This window comes from Triturus cristatus, chromosome 4_1 (genome assembly GCF_964204655.1).
Source record: "Triturus cristatus chromosome 4_1, aTriCri1.1, whole genome shotgun sequence".
Lineage (NCBI taxonomy): Eukaryota > Metazoa > Chordata > Amphibia > Caudata > Salamandridae > Triturus > Triturus cristatus.
This window is the reverse complement of record NC_140585.1, coordinates 346,789,551-346,808,581: the sequence shown is the minus strand read 5'-3', so window position 1 is coordinate 346,808,581 and position 19,031 is coordinate 346,789,551. Positions and strand designations below refer to the sequence as shown.

General features: G+C 48.4%; 1 protein-coding gene across 1 annotated transcript in view; it reads right to left on the bottom strand.

Annotated features, from left to right (window-relative positions):
* The window catches only part of CCDC91 (coiled-coil domain containing 91), a 1,604,885-nt gene that overhangs the window by 330,843 nt on the left and 1,255,011 nt on the right, over window positions 1–19,031 (bottom strand). The window lies entirely within an intron of this gene.

Genomic DNA, 19,031 nt, shown 5'->3' with positions numbered 1-19,031 from the left:
TGGAGGTTTGCTGCCGTGATGTTTGCTGTTGCTGTCCATAAGAGTAACGGTTGGACCCTTGATTGTAAGGTTTGTATTGTTTATTGTCTCTTCGAAAACTTGAGGAGGTGCCGCGTCCGCGTGCACCACGAAAATTACTCCGCTGAAATTGAAGGTTTCCTAGTGATCTAGCTGTTTCAGTGTCTTTCTTTATGGACTGTAGAGCTTCGTCGACATGGCCCCCAAATAAAGACTCTCTGTCATATGCCATGTTTAGGATCATGGACTGAACCTCCTGACGAAAGGATGTAGATTTTAACCATCCTTGCCTACGCAGAACAGCCGCTCCGGCAAGCTGACGGAAACCCATGCAGGCGATGTCTACTGCACAATCGATTATTTCCGCCGATGCCGCTTCTCCCTCTTGGAGCAACTTCATTGCCTCCACTTTAGATGGCTCTGGTAACTCCTGAACCACATCCGAGATATCAGCCCAAACTTGTCTGTCATATCGTCCCAGGATGGCCAAGGCATTAGCTGCTCTAACCACCGTAGAGGCCATAGAAGAGAATTTACGCCCTATGGCATCCATCCGACGTCCGTCACGATCCGGAGGTGAGGTGATAGAAGATGCCGGATTTTTCGCCTTACGTTGCGCTGCCTGCGTAACGACCGACTCAGGTTTAGCCTGACCCGTGAGGCATGCTGGGGTTCCTATTGGTGCCTTATATTTCTTTTCTAATCGAGGCACCTGAGCTGGCAAGGTATTCGGTGTCTGCATTAATTTCTTGCCTTCTTCCCAAATAAACTCAACTATGGGAATAGCATGAGTCTGTTTGTAAGGTTGATTCTTGAAATCATAAAGGAAGCAATCTTCCTCCCTGCGCTCCGTTGTTAACTTAAAACGGTGTGATGCCCTTTCCATCAGTTGGTGAAAGTTGGCTATGTCCACTGGAGGTGAATCCCCTGTTACTATCTGTGAGGGGGATGGTGTTTGTGCCTGGTAATTGGCCCACTCCGCCATATCATCATCATTGTCATCTACATCCCCATCATCATCTGGGATTTTACCCTCTTCTGTGTCCTGAGGGCCTTCCTCTACAGGCTCATAATGAGGCAACAACCTTTCCAGAACCTGTCGTGGCGGTACAGGCGGCATCTGAGGAGCAGGATTTACAATAGGTACCGGTGGAACAACTGCTGGAATCACCGGGGTTGACGGAACCTCTGAACGTTGAGGGGATAGAGGGAACCGTTGGTTGTAGTCGTCCAACATGCGTTGGAGATTAGTAATGAGCGACAAAGGAAGGGTCGCCGTTCTATGCTTCGGAGGGGCCTGGTGTATATATACCGGATCCTCATCCTCACTACTGACATCCTGGCACTTAATAACTAAGTCGGATGGACTTTGTGCCGTTCCGAAAGACTCCGGTAACCCTTCGGACTCCTGATCCGAATCCGTAGCGAATAGTGGTGAGGGAGGCTGTGCATCTCCCACAGGAATATTATGTTTCTGGCTATCCGGGCCCACAGTAGGAGGTAACGGTGTCCAAGAAACTCCAGCTAAAGATGAAACCGACGCTGAAGCTGTTGTTCCCTTCTTGTTTTCTGGGTAGACGCAACACCTCTTATTTGTACCCTTACGAATGTCTGTGGAGATGTACTCGTCGATGGAGCCGTCGTCGACGGAATGATGGTCGACGGAATTATCGTCGACGAAGTCTGTGGCAACAAAATTGCCGTCGTCGGATTCTCCGTCGACGGGGCCACCGTCGACGGAGCCGCTGCCGACGGAGCCGCTGCCGACGGAGCCGTCGTCGAGGTCTTCGTAGACAAGGCTTTCGTCGACGGAACCACCGTCGACAGTGTCGTCGACGGGATCTTCTTTTTCTTCGCCGACGGAGCGGGCGTCGACGAGCTCGACGACGTCTTCGTCGACGGCACAGTCTTCGTCGACGGAACTTTTGCCTTCTTCGTCGACGTCGAAGTAATGGGCACAACAGAAGTCACCGCCCTTGAAGAACTGATGGTAATCGTCGACGAGGATAACGTCGACATAACGCTCGTCGACGACGAAGCAGCTGACGTCGTCGTCGGGGTCACCGTCGACGAGGTAGAAACAGCAGATCTCGTCGTCGGGAGCATCGTCGACGAGGCTGACAATTTTTTCCCAGAGGAAGTAGATGCCTCAGCAGCCTGAGAACAGTGTCCCTTAGGCGACAAAGCAGTAGGTGAGACCACAGAGGTGGCAGTTGTCAGAGGCAAAGCCAGCTTCTTCTTTTTCAGGAAAGGAGATGGTAACTCCTGCACACTACTGCGCTTAGAGGCTGGTTGGGAACGACCAGAAAAGAGACTTTCCACATCAGAGAGTGGGTTATCCTTGTCCTTCAGTCTCTGTAGCCATAATAGCAGGCGGCCTTCTCTGTCCTTTAGAGTTTTTGTAGAAAAAGTTCTACAAAATTTACATTTTGCCACCTCATGGTCAGGATATAAACAGTAAATACACTTACTGTGTGGGTCCTCAGAGAACAAACGCAGCTTTCCACATGAAGAACATGGTCTGAACAAAGATTTCTTACTAGAAGACATCCTTACTGACAAAAACTGAGCAGAGCTCAGGGAGACTCCCTGTCACACGACGTGCGGTAGAAAATCTGAGGTGAGAAGCTCTGAGGAGAAGGTTCTAGAGAGGGGCTGGCGCCTGATTGGCTGGAGTTCGGACTTACATAATGACAGAGATAGACTACAAAGGTCTTTTGTCTCTCTCCATTGTATTCCTATGGAGTTTTTCTCTTATAGGTACACTATGTGTGTTTTACACCTATATGCACTAATTATATGATTACTTATGTATATATTTTACTATATATTTATATATATATATATTGCTATTTTATTTACCGTGGGACTCCCACTCCGACGACGGGGAATATATTCAAGCATGTGAATCTATGAAAGACACCCTAATACTGGAGAATGCTGCTTTCAAGATTGTTTAAAACCACAGCACGCCCGCACAGTTTACTCACAGCCCCGCCGGCTCTCAACCCACTCCCGGTCTCGCACAGACACAGCGCGGCTGGGAGCGTTTACCTGGGGCTGCTCTTGCATTGACACCTCGCTCCTTGCGAAACTCTGACGGGAGCCCTTCTCCTCCTGCGGCACAGCTTCGGCGGAGATGGGATTTCTTTCTTCCACTCTGCGTCTAGATTACGTGGTCGCAGGAGTCCCGGTTGCTAGGCAACCCGCCGGCTTCGCTCCGGGCCCAACACAGCTCCTCTACTCAGCGGACACGGCCTCGGGCAGGCAGCTCGAGTAGCGACGGTGATTTAAAAAGAACACGCAGCAATCCTGGGGATCGGGGGACAGTACTCCACTCCGGTCCCGGGCCGGCGGCGGTGATGCTCGCAGCGCTCTCGGTGCTTCTTTGGAGCGGGAAGGCGCATGAGCAAGGCAGGCTTAACGGCGGCACCTGCGATGTCCTGGGGGTATACAATTATCCCCAGAGACAGCAGAAACAGTGGAGCACGGTGCAGGGCGAATTACTGGAGACAGGTTTACCTCAGAGGGACAAAGCACACAGTACAGTTCCTCTTCAAGTAGGGGGACACAGCACACAGCAGAAAGTCCCTTAGTCCTCTTCCTTAGTAATAACAGCAACTGCAGGTCAGCTCCCAGACACACAGCAATGGCAGCACTTTTCCTCAGTCTTCCTGGCTGTTCTTCTTTGGGAGGGATTCCTTCTTCATCACAAAGTTTTTCCTAGTCTAAAGTTTAGGGGTTTCAGCTCAGATATTTATACCCCAAAAGTCTTTGTTCTTCATGTGTTTGGGGACCTGGACCTAGTCCAAACCAGTTCTGGGTGCACTCTGGCAGTTTGTGAGTGTGGGCCAGGGCCATCAGACGCACCGCAGGAGGTGGAGCCAGCATTGTGGAAGGCAGGCACAGCCCTATTAAGATCCAGTTGCTACTCCTCCCACCACTCTACATGCAGATAGGTCTATTCAGCCTAGTGCTGACTCTCCCAGCCTCCTGGAGCCACTCCAGCCCCTGTCACTCACATACTAGACAGTCAATTCACAAACAGGCAGAGGCACACAGAAAGATTGAACAAGAAAATAGCCACTTTCTAAAAGTGCCATTTCCAAACTTACAATTTAAAAACATCCTCATTAAAAGATGTGTTAATAAATTCTGAGTTCAGGGATACCAGATTCCAACTTTCTATCTTGCTGCTATGGGAAGATATGCAGGTAAACATGTTACACAGCATTCCACATTCTACCCTATGGGCAAGCTAGCCTTTCAATAATGAAAAACGAAATTGGCAGTATTTCACTATCAGGACATGTTACCCACACTAGTTCATGTCCTACCTTTCACATACACTGCACCCTGCCCAGGGGGGTACCTTGGGCCTACCATAGGGGTGTCCAATGTGTAAGAAAAGTGAAGGGTTAGGCCTGGCAAGTGTGTAAACTGGCCAGGACAACATGGCAGTTAACAAACTGCGCACAGGCACTGCAGAGGCAGGACTGAGACACCATTTTAGGGCTACTCATGGTGTTGGCACAATCAGTGCTGCAGGCACACTAGTAGCATTTGAATCACCAGCCCTGGCACACTCAGTGCACTTTACTAGGGACCTACAGATAAAACAAATATGCCAATCAGGGATAGCCAATCATAATAATAATTTAACGAGGGAGTACTTGCACTTTGGCACTGATCAGCAGTGGCAAAGTGCCCTAAGCATCTAAACCACCAAAACAAATTCCAGTACAGTGTCAAACATACAGGAAGTAGTGGCAAAAAATCAGGGGAAGCCACACCAAGGATGCCAGGTCTAACACAAGCTATTTGTTTGAGTGACTGTTAGATATCAAAGTTTCTTTACTTTTTTTTACTTTGGGTAGACCCAATAATTATGAATTGAATCTTTGTCAATTTCAAACTCCGAGAAGAAAATCTATCACAAGAGTTATAGTGAAAGCTCAGCTCTAAATTACACATATTAACTTTTAGCACTTAACCACACCTGTGGTATGCTACTCACATTGTGTAGCACTGTATACCACTGTAATGTAATACTAATGCTTCATCTATCTCGATGCCCATTTGTCTGGATCTGGGAAGGTCAAGACTAGTTCGATAGAACTGAGTGGTCTCATGAGGGTGAATTATCTATGCCACTGCTTAATAACTTATGCAGTTGTTTGGGCATTCAAGTGGTTTATGCCCAGGCTTTGGAAGCAAGCGATCCAGGTTAAAACATCTCCAAAATATTCTAACTGGACAATAGGAATGGCAAAAATGCCAGTTTGAACCACGTTATAGTTTTTCTCACAAAATTAATCATTTTCAATTAAAAGTGCCCTTAGAAACATTTGGAAGTTTTAGAATGATGGGCAGTATTCACAACTGTGTCTACAGAGAGCCAACACTTCAAAAACAAGCTTCAGAAATTGGGCTGTTAGTTGAAGGCAGCGAAACCCTACTCAAGCAACCACCAGAATCCTTTTCTAGGTGAACCACAAAAAGTCACTAAATTAACCTGTGTTTAACCCACTGGAGCCTTGGCACAAAAGCAGTCAAGCTTAACTTAGAGGCAATGTGTAAAGTATTTATGCAGGACACAAATAGTAATGAAGTGAAAACACAAAAGAAGAAAAATCCCACATCAATTTCGAAAAACACAGTGAAATTAAAAAAATAATTTCACACCAAGATAACAAAAATTCACTCAGTAGAACCAGAAATATGCAATTTTAAATATTTATCGTAAGTATATCGCCTTAAAGCATAAAGTGCCACTTGTGGTTGTCGGGGTGTGCGAGGCATACCGTGATGAAATGCAGGCCATATGACGAGGTGAGTCCCACTCGAAAAGTTACCTTCTAAAGTCCAGCGCAAAGAGTTCGATTTGCAGAGGAGGAGGCTGCCAGGAGCAGGGGGAGCATCGCAGATAATTATTGCTGCAACGTGAAGGGCAGGCCGGGCATCGTGGACGGTTATCGCTGTAGTGTGTCATGGACAACCGTTGTAGGAGATTCGAGTTAGTTGTCTCCGCGGGCTGTCGGTGCTGTACCGCAAAGTGCAGATCTTGCACTGCTGGAAGTCGCTGTAGTACGAAGAGTTGGGTTCAATGGAGCTTTGCATTAGCTGTCATCGTGGGTGGCAAGATCTGGGCACAAACGGGCCTGTTCACGATCGCAGAGAGCCCAGAACTTCAGGGTTTCTCCTTTTCTTCAAGGAGGAGCACAACTGATGCCACACCCTGGGTCCAGGACTTGGGAGGCACCTTTTGGGGATTAGGAACTCATTCAGCAGTGGCCAGCAGGGCTCAGGCAGGTCCAGTTGAAGTTCCAGTTGCAGCAAGTCGGCTGGGCTGATGCAGAGGGGCCTCTGGAGCTTGTTGTGTCTTTGTAGCTTAGAACAAGAGGTCAGTCATCTATCTGGAGTCACTTCAGCCTGTGATGAAGGGTGCAGGCCCAGTCTTCCTTCTCAGACAGCAGGGCAGGTTTCAAGCAGAAGAGCAGTCCTTCTTCTCTAGTATCTACAGGTCCAGGAGTGTATTGAAGAGTAGGTCTGAGAGTATACTATTTTTATACCTGGTGCCCCCTTTGAAGTGGGAGATGCTTCTGAAGTCTTCATCTTACAGACGTGTCTGCAATTTCTTGGCTCCCTGTCCTGGTCCTAGTCTGTCTGAGGAAACAAAAGTCTATGGTGCAGTCCCTTGAGTGTAAGCTGGGCAGAGGCCCTTGAAGTGAAAGTGTGGCAGGTGACAGCTCCACCCAATTAAGCCAGGATGGCACTTACTGCAGAACCCAGAACTTCTATTGTGATACTGTCTGGGAGGAATAAACAAAGGCCAACTGCCAACTACACCTAGTCATGTAATTCAGGAACAGGCTGCAGGCACCAAATAGTTAGGACAAATAAATACCAGCTTTCTAACAGTGGCATTTTCAGAATTGTGACTGAAAATCTGACTTTATCATTAATCAAGGTTTTTAAATTACGATGCCTCAGAAGCCAAACAGGACTGTCCTACCTTCTGTCACACAAACGTTATCAATTATTAGGTATAATAAGGTAACCCAATGTTATCCTATGGGTGGGGCAGTACAGAAAAAACACATTTAGGAGTTTTTCACTACAAGAACATGCTAACATAAAAGAAAATGTTCAACTTTTCAAATACAATGCACCCTAAGCGTTGTTTAAGGCCTACCCTAAGCGTGACTTCTATTTATTGAAAAGGAAGGTTTAGGCCTGGCAAAAGGCTTGTTTTGCCAAGACGAAATGGGAGTTTAAAACTGCATACGCAGGCTGCAACGGCCTACCCTAAGCGTGACTTCTATTTATTGAAAAGGACGGTTTAGGCCTGGCAAAAGGCTTGTTTTGCCAAGACGAAATGGGAGTTTAAAACTGCACACGCAGGCTGCAACGGCCTGAGACATGTTTAATAAGGCCTCTTAAGTGTGTGACACAATTAGTACTGCCGGCCCACTAGTAGCATTTCATTTATAGGCCATGGGTACATGCAGTACCACTTTACTAGTGACTTACAAGTAAAGGTAAATGTGCAAATTGGGTGTAAGCCAATTTCACCATGTTTAAACGAGAGAGCACAAGCACTATTAGCACTGGCTGGTAGTAGTAAAGTTTGTGGAGTTCTAAAGCCAACAATAACGGGTTTAGAGACAGGAGGGTGAAGACAAAAGACTACGTTGAGACCCTGTAGAGAGGGCCATGTCCAACAATAAGAAAAACTGAAAAAGACATTAAGTAATCAAGATTCAATGCACAAACCAGCACCAAAGAGTAGAATCTGACTAACAAAAAACAGATTGTTAAACAAATTACATGTTTACAAGTATATTGGAAGACCCGACTCGAAAAGCCCTACTCAAAATTCAGGCTCTTCAGGCTGAGAAGTTGTCTGCTTGGCTGAAGTCCACCAACATCTGTCCATAGTCTAAATGTACAGTAACACTTTCCGTTATTGACTTGTCCACCGTGGGTTCCTTTCTGTGTTTGCCCATCCTAAGTTATTTTTCCCACATGGAGGTAACATTCCACATAATGAAAATAGTAATGAGATTTAACTGCAATTCCTGCATACTATGCTCTTCTACTGGAACACTATGAGAAAAGGTTTGTTTAATTTTTCTGACCCTCCAGCATAGAGTGCATTACAAATCATAAATTATAATAGTAAACTCAGGACCTGAACTACTTTTACACATAAACATACATCATGATAAACTTGATTTCGCTGTGGATGGAAGTGTGTGTTTGCCATATTGTGCTTGAGTATAAGACGGGTTTTATTGTGTTTTTGTTCCTTCACCAGTGCGTAAGTCTAACGAAAATAAGTGAAGGGTAGAAAGTCTAAACTTTGAGTGCTGTTGTATGGGTGGATAGATGTTTGCGAGTGCTCTGTGGCACATTAATGGGCTTGAGATGACCCGTCATGTTGTGTTATCAGAGTTAGTACAGCAGTGGCACATAAGCATCACAAGTCAAGTTTAGTATGGAGCTGTTTCACGCGAGGGAGCGTATCTTGCAAGTGTTGATGGATGACCTTGGAACACCACAAACTGCCTACTGCTCAGGCTGGGCAGTCCCAGCGTACACTGAAACTTAGGAAGCCTTAAACTGATTAAATGGAGCAATAGTAATAGAGCAAATTATGCTTTGCATCAGTGGTGGTGTTCACACAAACACGAGCAGCTCATGAATACATGTTATTTCAAATGAGTATTGATAAGGCCACAAAGGTGTGTCCATGATCGACCCGTAGTAATGGGCATTGAGTGAAAAATTGTGGTATGTGTTATGAGGGTAAATCCCGGAGTGCTGAACGTCAAAATAATTACCGCAAAAATATCAACCTACATACATATCAACTTGAACAATTAAACTGAGTAAGGATACAAAAGGGAGTATTAATTTTCTATATTAACTCCTTATTCATTTATCTTGATGATAGTGTACAACTCAATATTACGGAGATGATGTATATGCAGTCCAATAATAAACTATTTAAATTCAATATTTCAGTTGCACACCACCAATGGGAGAGGATTAAGATCTGGTTAGGAGGGAAAACTGTGACCAGAGAAAGTGTGGCCTGCAGTTGTATATGGAGGACCTAGTATTTGTGACAGTACTACAAACTGCACTTCACGCCCAAGGTGTGTTTGCACAATCACAGTCAGTCCCAAATACATTTTAATTCAGACGAGCCTTCAACGGATACAAATTTTCAATAATGTAAAACTTTAGATTTTAGATAATGCAGATTACGTTTATGACGATGGCGCTTTTTATATAAGCAACTATTGACAAATTATATTTCAGTTCTAGTGGGCTTTAAGCAGATAAGACGGTAGTACAACAATTCTGTTTTACACTATTGGCGTTTTTTGTTCTTACACGTATAAGACAGGTAAAGTTGCTTTCAATGGAGCTGAACCAAAACAGATTTTTAATTCAGGCAAGCTAAAAATGGTTTAACAATGTAGAAGGAGGAGGAGGAGCCTAGCGCGCAACCAAGATGGCCGCGTAGGTGCGAGGCTCCCGAGGACCTCCGCGACCTCCTACATTAATCCTGACAGAATCCTGTCCCAGATGAGGGGACTGTATTTGTGAGCCCGAGCAGAGGTGACGCCCGTTTTCCGTTTTTAAATCGGACCTCGGACACCGGCGGGAGCATCGATAGAGGTTTGCGGCCTTCTCCACACCGGCCCCCCGTCCTGGAGTGGTGGGGCGATCCGGACAAGAAGTGAACAACAGCGGCGGGTGAGGCTGGGTAGCTCGCGTGCCCCGCACTTTCACTTTCGCTTTTGCGCCCTCCTTGCTGCCAGGCGAGGTTGGGTTGCGGGGCGGTGTGCGGTGCTGTGGCCTCGTTGGGCTGCCCTGCCGACCCGCCGGCAGCGATCTGTCCTGAGGATCGGCGGTGGCCCCCCCCCGGAGCCCTTGAACGGGATTGTCTGCCCCCTTTCTGAGGAGATTGGCTCGATTTGGGGATTGCGACCATGGCCACAAAACAAGATGGCGACCGGGCCAAGGTGAAGTCGACCCGTCGTGGCACGGCCCAACAATCCAATAACATGGACCGCTACACCCTCCAGAAGGGATCTCCAGAGGTGCTGCGTAAGTCCCCCACGGGCCCGACGGATGCTCCCGCTCTGCCCACGGACCTGACCCTCCGGGACGTCATGGGCGCCATCGCCGAGATGAAGGCCTCGGTGGACCAGCGCTTTGACACTCTGGCGCAGAAGATCGACTCGGTCCTCGTGGACGTGGGCCTCGTGAGAGCCGATCTGTCGAAAACAAATGACCGGGTCGATTCTTTGGCCCACTCTACCTCGGGCCTCACCACTGACGTGGCGGCCCTCCAACAGGAGGTGCGCAGGCTTGGCCAGGCGAGCGCCCTGATGAATCGTCGACTGGAGGATTCCGAGGGTCGGGCCCGGAGAAACAACGTCCGCATTATCGGGGTGCCGGAGGGACGAGAGGCGGAGGCAGCGGATCTGTTCGTGGAGGACCTGGTCCTCACCCACCTACAGCCCCGGGGGCTGAGCAAATTCTTTGCTGTGGAGCGGGCCCATAGGGTCCCTGGGGGTAGACCTAAGATCGGCGCCCCTCCGAGGCCTCTCATCGCCCGGATCTTCAATTTCAGGGACAGAGACGCTATCCTGCAGACTTCTAGGCTCCAAGGGCCGGTCAGACTGGACAACATGGATATTAATTTCTATCCTGACTTTACCCCGGCGGTCCAAAAGCAGCGATTGAGCTTTCTGGGTGTCAAACGTCGCCTACGAGACCTGAATCTCAAATATTCTATGCTTTTTCCAGCTAAGCTGAGGGTGGAGGTGGATGGCCACACACACCTTTTTGATCGTCCCGAAGCGGCCGGGGACTGGCTGGACACTTTGCCCGGAGATCGGGGCCGGGGGGGCGGGGGGGGAGCGGTTGGTGGGGAGGGCCCGCCGGATCAGGACTAAGAGACTAATGGTAGGCCTTGCTCCGGACTGTGTTAGTGTCACCATTGACTGTTAGGGTAAGTTCCCCTCCTGAGGGGGTCGTGCGGGGTCTCTTGGGGGATCTCCCTCCTCCTCTGGGGGACTAGTTAGTTTTCTTCTATGGGGCGACAGGCACACTGCACTTTGGGGGGGCTATCTGGGCTCATGCAGGGGTGCAGGGTGGGGGGAGTTTTGTTGGGATGGGTGGGTTGGGGTGGGGTGTGGTTCGTTTCTACCGCAAGGCAAACCCTTTATTGTACTAGTGTTCTTGAGTTGCTCTCGGGGGGACAAATGATGGCTTCTGTATGTGATGGGGGGTAGGGACCTGACTTTATTGTCCTGGAACGTCAACGGGCTGGGGGATAGGATTAAGCGGGGTGTGGTCCTGCAGTATCTGAAACGGATCTCGCCTGATGTGGTCTTTCTGCAGGAGACACACCTTATTGGTAACTCCTTTTGTGCCATGAATCGACGTGGTTATCGTCTGGTGGCCCACTCGGGCTTTACGTCAGGCTCACGGGGGGTGGGCATTATGGTCAAGACCTCGCTCCCGCTAGAAATAGACGAGGTGCGCCATGATGAGAGGGGACGCTACACTGTTTTGGTGGGGAGGATGGAGGGCAAAGTGGTCGTCTTTGTCTCAGTGTACGTCCCACCGGGGTTGCAGTCCTCCACCTTTGCGGACCTGGGGCGCCTCCTTCTCGACCTTCCGGGGGGGCTTCTGGTGGTCGGGGGGGATTTCAACGCAGTGGTTTCTGGGACTATGGATCGTTATCCCCCTAGGGACCTCCCCCGGGCACAGGCGTGGCTGTCGGGCCTTTTGGATACACTGGGATTGGTGGACTGCTGGCGTTTAAAGCATCCCACTCAGCTGCAGTACACCTTCCATTCGGGTGCCCATGGTAGCCTTTCGCGGCTTGATCATATCCTTGTCCCTGCGGCCTATGCCGGGAGGGTGGGGGAGGTGCGCCATTTGGCGAGGGGCATTTCAGATCACTCCCCGCTCCTGTTGCACTTTGATGTCTTCCCGAGGGGGGAGGGCAGGGTAGCCCCGATCAACGCTTGGTACCTGCGCGACCCCACTATTCGCGCTGACTTGATTAAATCCTTGCAACGGTATTTCGAGGAGAATGTGGGGTCAGTCCTGTCGGCTATCTCCCTTTGGGAGGCTTTCAAGACAGTGCTGAGAGGGGAGGCCCTCTCCCTGATTTCCCATGCCCGGAGGCGCGCACAGGAGGAGGTGACCCGGGTGGAGGCTGAAATTACTGAATTGGAGGGTGATTTGGGGAGTGGGGTGACTGACGCTGCGCTGCACGTTCTGCACCTCAAGCAGGCGGCCTATAGGGCCCTCGTCACGGAGGCGGCCAGGGGCCTCAGCAGAGAGCAACAGGGGCGATTGTATGATGTGGGTGATAAGGCGGGCAAGTTGATTGCGTGGTTGGATAAGAAGGAGAGAGCGAGTCGTGTGGTCCCGTTGATTGAGAGGGCGGATGGCGTGCGTGTCACTGAGCCGGAAGGCATTGTTTCTTGCTTCGCGGGTTATTTCCGCGAGGTATATTCCCCGGTTTCTACCTGCTCGGAGGAGGATTCCCATGCCCTGCTGCGTGACATCGCGCTCCCCTCCCTTTCTGTGGAGGACAGGGAGTTGCTGGATGCCGCCCCCACCTCGGACGAAATCGCCCTCGCCATCCGCTCGGTCGCTTCTGGCAAGGCCATGGGCCCGAACGGCATTCCTATCGAGTTATACAAGCTGCGACCGGATGTACTGGCACCCCACCTCCGCGCGATGTTTCTTGCGGCCCACTCGCGGGGCTCCCTCCCGCCGGACCAGCGTCTGGCTACCATCGTGGTTATCCACAAGGAGGGGAGGCCTCGAGACCGAGTCACATCCTATCGGCCTATCTCGCTCTTGAATGCGGAGCCTAAAATCCTCGCCAAGGTGCTCGCCAACCGGCTGGTCGGTGTGGTGGGCGACCTGGTCCACCAAGACCAGTCCGGCTTTATTCCCCATCGCAATACGGCTCTTAATCTACGACGCCTGCACGGCGTGCTAGCGCGTGTTCCGTTCGTGCGGGAGCCGGCCATCTTGGCGTCTTTGGACGCCACCATGGCGTTCGACACACTCGAGTGGCCGAACATCTGGGCGATGCTGGCGAAGTTCGGCTTCGGGCCGGGTTTCGTCAGCTGGGTCAAATTGTTGTACTCGGACCCACTTGCGCAGGTGGTGGTGAATGGTCGAGTCTCGGCCCCATTCGTGTTGGGACGGGGCACGCGACAGGGTTGCCCCCTGTCGCCGCTCCTGTTCGCACTGGCCTTGGAACCTCTGGCGGAGTGGCTGCGGTGGCACCCTTCTATCCGAGGTCTCCGTTGGACCCCCGAGTATGAGGACCGCGTGTCTCTCTATGCAGACGACATCCTTTTGTATTTAGCCTCCCCGCGTAAATCACTGATTGTCCTGGTTGATGTTCTGCACTCATTTGGCCGTAACTCAGGCCTTGTCATCAACTGGGCCAAATCCTGTGTCTATGTGCTTTCCGGGGAGGCTCCTGTCCTCCCGCGGGGCTGTCCGATCCAGATTGCCTCGGAGGGATTTCGATACTTGGGTGTCTACATTACGCTTGACCCAGTGGCCCGCTACGAGCGAAATTTGCTTCCCCCCCTCCAGCGTTTGAAGGAGGATGTCGCGCGCTGGAGGCGCTTGCCACTTTCGCCGCTCGGCCGGGCGGCTTTGTTCAAGATGATGTCACTGCCGCGCTTCCTGTACGCTCTCCAGAACACCATGGACCTGGTCCCAGCGCGCTACTTCCGTGAGGTGGAGGGTCTACAGCGCCGCCTGTTCTGGGACGGGAGGCCGCGTATAGCCCTGGCAAAGTTGACGCTCCCGTGGTACGACGGGGGGATTGCCCTCCCGGATATTAAACGGTATTACTGGGCCTCCCAGTTAGCTGCAATTAATCACGGCCTCTATGGGCCCGCCCTAAACCCGGCATTTGAAATGGACAAGATGCTCCTGCCCGGTGGCGACTACAATCGAGCGCTCTACGCTAGTGTGCCCGATTCCCGCTTGACGGGACCCACGCGTGTGATGGTGCGAGTATGGCACGCGGCTAGTGCAGCTATGGGCTGGAAGGACCGTTTGACCCGGGCGTCACCGCTGTATGCGTCCGAGAGGTTGGGCTCTCTGTGGACCTCAAAGGGCTTTGCGCAGTGGGACACTATAGGCATCAGTACAGTGGGGGATCTCTGGACGAGGGGAGGATTTAAAACTTTTGAGACGTTGCAGGCGGAGTTTCAGCTGCGGGGCAGTGAATACTTTCGGTACCTGCAGGTCCGTCACGCACTGGGCTCCGTTTTCCCAGACGTGGCCTCCATCCCGGAGTCCTCCCCCCTGGAGGATCGAGTGCTAGATGGCCATGTTCCGGACAGCACGATCTCCCTCATTTACAAGAAATTGATAAATGATCGCTCGGGCTTACTGACTGGCCTCCGCGAGGCCTGGGTTGCCGATGGGCTGGAGTTGGACGACGAGGACTGGATTTCCGCGGTGGCCTCTCCGAAGGAGGTGGCCATCCCGGCTCGCCTTCGTTTCGTCCAGCTAAAGATACTCCACCGGGTGTACATGACGGGGCCAAGGCTTCTGCGTATGGGCTATGCCGAGGACGGATTGTGTAAGCGTGGGTGTGGTGCTTCAGCGACCTTTTTGCACATTTTGTGGGAATGCCCGAGGGTGGAGCGATTCTGGCGTGGTGTGCATGAGGTCCTGCGAGCGGTTACGCATGTCGCGCTGTTGCCTGAGGCGAGGAGATGTCTGCTGAATGTGTGGGAACCGACCGATTACTCAGTTCCGCAGACGCGATGGGTGACTCTGGGCTATATGGTGGCTAAGCGGGACGTTGCACAGCTGTGGGGATCCCAGAGGTCCCCGGCGGTGTCGGCCTGGAAAGAACACATGGATTGGTGCATGTTCCGAGAAAAGGTGGTGTATGTGGCGCGGGGTAAGCCTGGTGCATGGGTGAAGATATGGGGCCCCTGGAACGCCTTCCGCGGGGATATCTGCGAGCCGCCGTTGTTGCCTCCCGCCTCACCAGCTCCATCCCCTTAGTTGTCTCCCTTCCCTAGCTCCAAGTATAGTGTTCCCCCAGTCCTGGACTTGTTTCCCTTCCCCTCTGGGGGTTTTCAGTGGATGGTTTGGGGTCCCCCATTTGAGGAGCACGTGCTGTCATTCTTGATCGTGGGTTGCCTTGCGGGTGTGTGTTTATTTATGTTGTTGTGTTGTAGAAAATGAAACCGTATTGCGGGCCCTGAGCCATATGGCCTGCGTTGTTGATACCTCCTGCCTTAGTGTCTATGCAAAGCTAAGTGCCTCATTGTATGTTTCTCATTTTTTCTCGTCACTTTAGCGGCCGGCCGGAAGGTTGTAGGCCCATACCTGTATATATTTGAGATTGCAATAAACGGTTTCAAAAAAAAAAAAAAAAAAAAAAAAAAACAATGTAGAAGGAAAAGTACAGCCACAGATTACGCTGTTAGTAGTTGAGGAATGACCTTTAACCCAGGCGGACATGTTTACAGAAAGCACAGAGAGTTCAAAGTCCTTTCAGGTGATAATTAAGCAGAAAACATCACCCACCACATAGACATACATCTTGTCACTACCTAGAGGTTGTATAACAGTGTGGATCAGCATCTAGCAGATGGGGTTGCATCATATTAAGGGATTGGCCAAACATCTCAAGTCTGCTGGGGGCACCACTGAGAGCAGGACAGGGCATCTTTTGTCAAAGGAAATGTTCAACATGTCTACATGTAGGGAACAGCAAAGTCTTCTCACCCTTTGAAAATTCCAGGTGTTTTTGCTTGGTTATTATCTGTACCAAAAGAGAGGTCAAGGGCTAAAATTCCATTTGTCCATTAGTCTATGGCTAGCTGCAATAGTCTTCTTTGTCATTCTCTGACTAGTAAAACATATAGCTCAAGGTTTAAGTTTGTTCACATTAATCAAAAAGATGGTCACAGAAAGTACATCAGCAAATTGATAGTTTTTCATGTCATTGAGGGCTTTCCGAAATTTTACGTAACCTTTGTCTTCTATAATGTTAAACATTTTACAGGAAATATAAACAAGCATTTGCAATGCTATCGTTCTCGCCTTTGGGACCTTCTATGTATTTAGCTATGCAGCACATTAGTCTGGGTGCTGAATCATCTACAGTTCTTTAACATGGAGGGAAAGTAAGCACCAAACTGCGTGACACGCTAGGTATGAGAAACACATGGAGAGAAATATTGCCTTTCAGCGGGAAATGGTATAGTCCAAAGATCTGTTTTTAATATAAAATCAGGGCTTCCGTGGTCATATCACTGAAAATACAAGATTTTAAAAATATATTATTGTCTATGTGTGCTCGTGGAAGACAATTTTTATAGACTGGTATCTAGAGATTTCTAAACGATTCTGGTATTTTACTGACCTCTGCTGGTCGTTTTTTATCAAGAAAGTTAAATAGAGGCAGTTGAACAAGCAGAAAGAAATTCTGGTATTTTACTGACCTCTACTGGTCGTTTTCTATCAAGATAGTTATATAGAGGCAGTTGAGCAGAAAAAAAGTCCTAAGCGTAAGCAGAGAAGTCCTAGGGCTGATCTCCAGAGCCCACAAAGTACATACACATATAAGTATATACTAAACTATATACAAGAGGTCTCGAATGCTCGACCTAAAAAGTACAAACAATTCAGACTTGTTATTCTTAAGTTTAATTGTTAAGAAAATATACATCAATGCTGCCTTATAACTAGGTTCCAATAGCAGAACTAAGATCAGAATGATCTGCCCTTTCTCTTCGTAATATGGCAAAATGTATTCGTGACAAGAAGCGGTGTAGGTGGTACTGCACAATCTCATGCTGTAATGCATTAACATCTAAACCACACTCTTTCATTAGAAGACACATCAAAGTGACATTATGTAACATGAAACAAAGTTTCAGGAAACACTGACATATGTTTACGCTTTTTGGCAATTCCAATATAAAGCTAATGTGGACAGCTAATGTGCTACTACTGAATGCCAGATAGATTCTCCGTTCACAGCCTGATTTGAATTGGAAAAGGTAAGAAAAGCAAAAAAATATTAGCCCACAGGTGTAGTGTCTCAATACTCCGTTGTAGCTTCCATATTTTGGATCCTTCTACCTACGCAATTTTCCCATGTCACTCAGTTGCAGAGATCTCAAATCAATTTAAAAAAAAAAAAACATACAGTGTGGTATGTATGATATGGTAAACCCTTATTGTTTCAATTTAATCAAACCATATCATAACATACAATACAATCACAAATACAATGGGACAATTTTATACAAAAGAGCCTGAGACAATACACATCGCACCTAACACCTTAGTGGGATAGATTAATGATAGGTCAAAGCGGTGCAAGGAACCTGAAGATTAGATCTCTTTCAGCTTACTATCAGGAAAAAATCCTTGAACGTTTACAGATTTGAATGGCCCAGCACCATAATTCAAATAACATGTCACAAATTTAGTTCATAACAACCCAGCCCACGTGTTATATATAGTTCACAGACTATTGAATTTGGTTATGAGAGCGCTGTGTGGTTTTGAAAATTGTAGGGGTGCATCATTATCACGTATAGTCCACACCTACATATGTATCTTACGTTTTATCAACGGATGATCATTAGAAGAATAAATGCAATAACGAATAATGTGAGTGTAATGTTAGAAATGTAATTTGTGTTAGTCGAAAGTGTTCATGACTTTTAAAATGTAACTGCCAAGCGTAAAGTGCCTAGTAAATTAATTTGTGTGAAATGTAATGCATTAGATTTAAACGTGCACCCTATCATAGTCGGCACGTGTAGAAATGATTACACGTATATTGAATGTAATGAAAATAACGCTTGTAGATGCAATGCTATTAAAGTGTGATTTATAATGTGTGAAGGCCTGATCGAAGGTTCATGTATTGCAATGAAAGGCCTATTCATTTCTTATGTTAGCTGAATATCGTAGGTCCGAAATGTATTTTCCTTGGGAAGGCTCTCATTTAGAAAGTCAGCAAGAATGATGTGCGTGCAAGGATTTTAGATTCTCAAGCTTCTGTTGCAGGTGCAAGGACATCGTCCTCGTTAGCTAAGACTAACCTTTTGTTTTAGGAGTTAGGTATGGAGGAGCGTTTGCTACAAGAGTCTTCAGGAATGCAGATAATGAGAAGCTAATATTTTTGGTGCTGAGGGAGCCTGGGACTCAAGGATGTTTCAACCGTTATTGGACAAAGTACAGGATTCAATGGAAAGTAACCTCCAGGAGGTGTCCAGCCAGAAGTGGTGTAACGGAGGCTTGTCTCCCATGTTGTGCATTTTGTATTAGGGACAGTGCCCCGAGGGAAGAGTAGAGAGATGAGACAGTGAGGCGTTAGAGGGCAGGAGTAAGAGATCGATACAGAAGGAGAAGACTTAGAATGATGCTGTAGCTTTAGTTATCGACCCATGCAAAGCGAGTGTACTTCTTAGGAAGTCTTCACAAGCTGACACCTTTTCTTCGATCTTGCCTTGGGAAATGCTAAGCAGGGATGTCACTTTAGTGGTAGAGTAGGGACAGCCTAATCAATTTCTTGAAGGTATCCATGAAGACTGATTTAGATATTGGAGCAGTTATCTTTTGTTTGATGTTTCTAGAGTCCCTTATCCTCTTTATGCTTCATCAAGTTAGATTGCTGTGTCGATTAAACTTTGTATTAGGTCCCATGTATTTTCTTAACCTCGTCATGAGGTGCTTGTATGTTCAGCTATTTTTGGTTTTGTAATAAATCCCCTAAACTTAACTCTGAGTTAGTGATGCTTTAGAGTTGGAGTTTTTTGGTAGTTGATCCTATTTGAATGAGTTGGTTCTTTCCCCTTTACACTTCACAGCAGGTAAAAAGATCCAGTCGGCCGAGGATTCTTAAGAGTGGTAAGAGATGGTAAGATAAGATAAGAATCCAGAGTTATCAG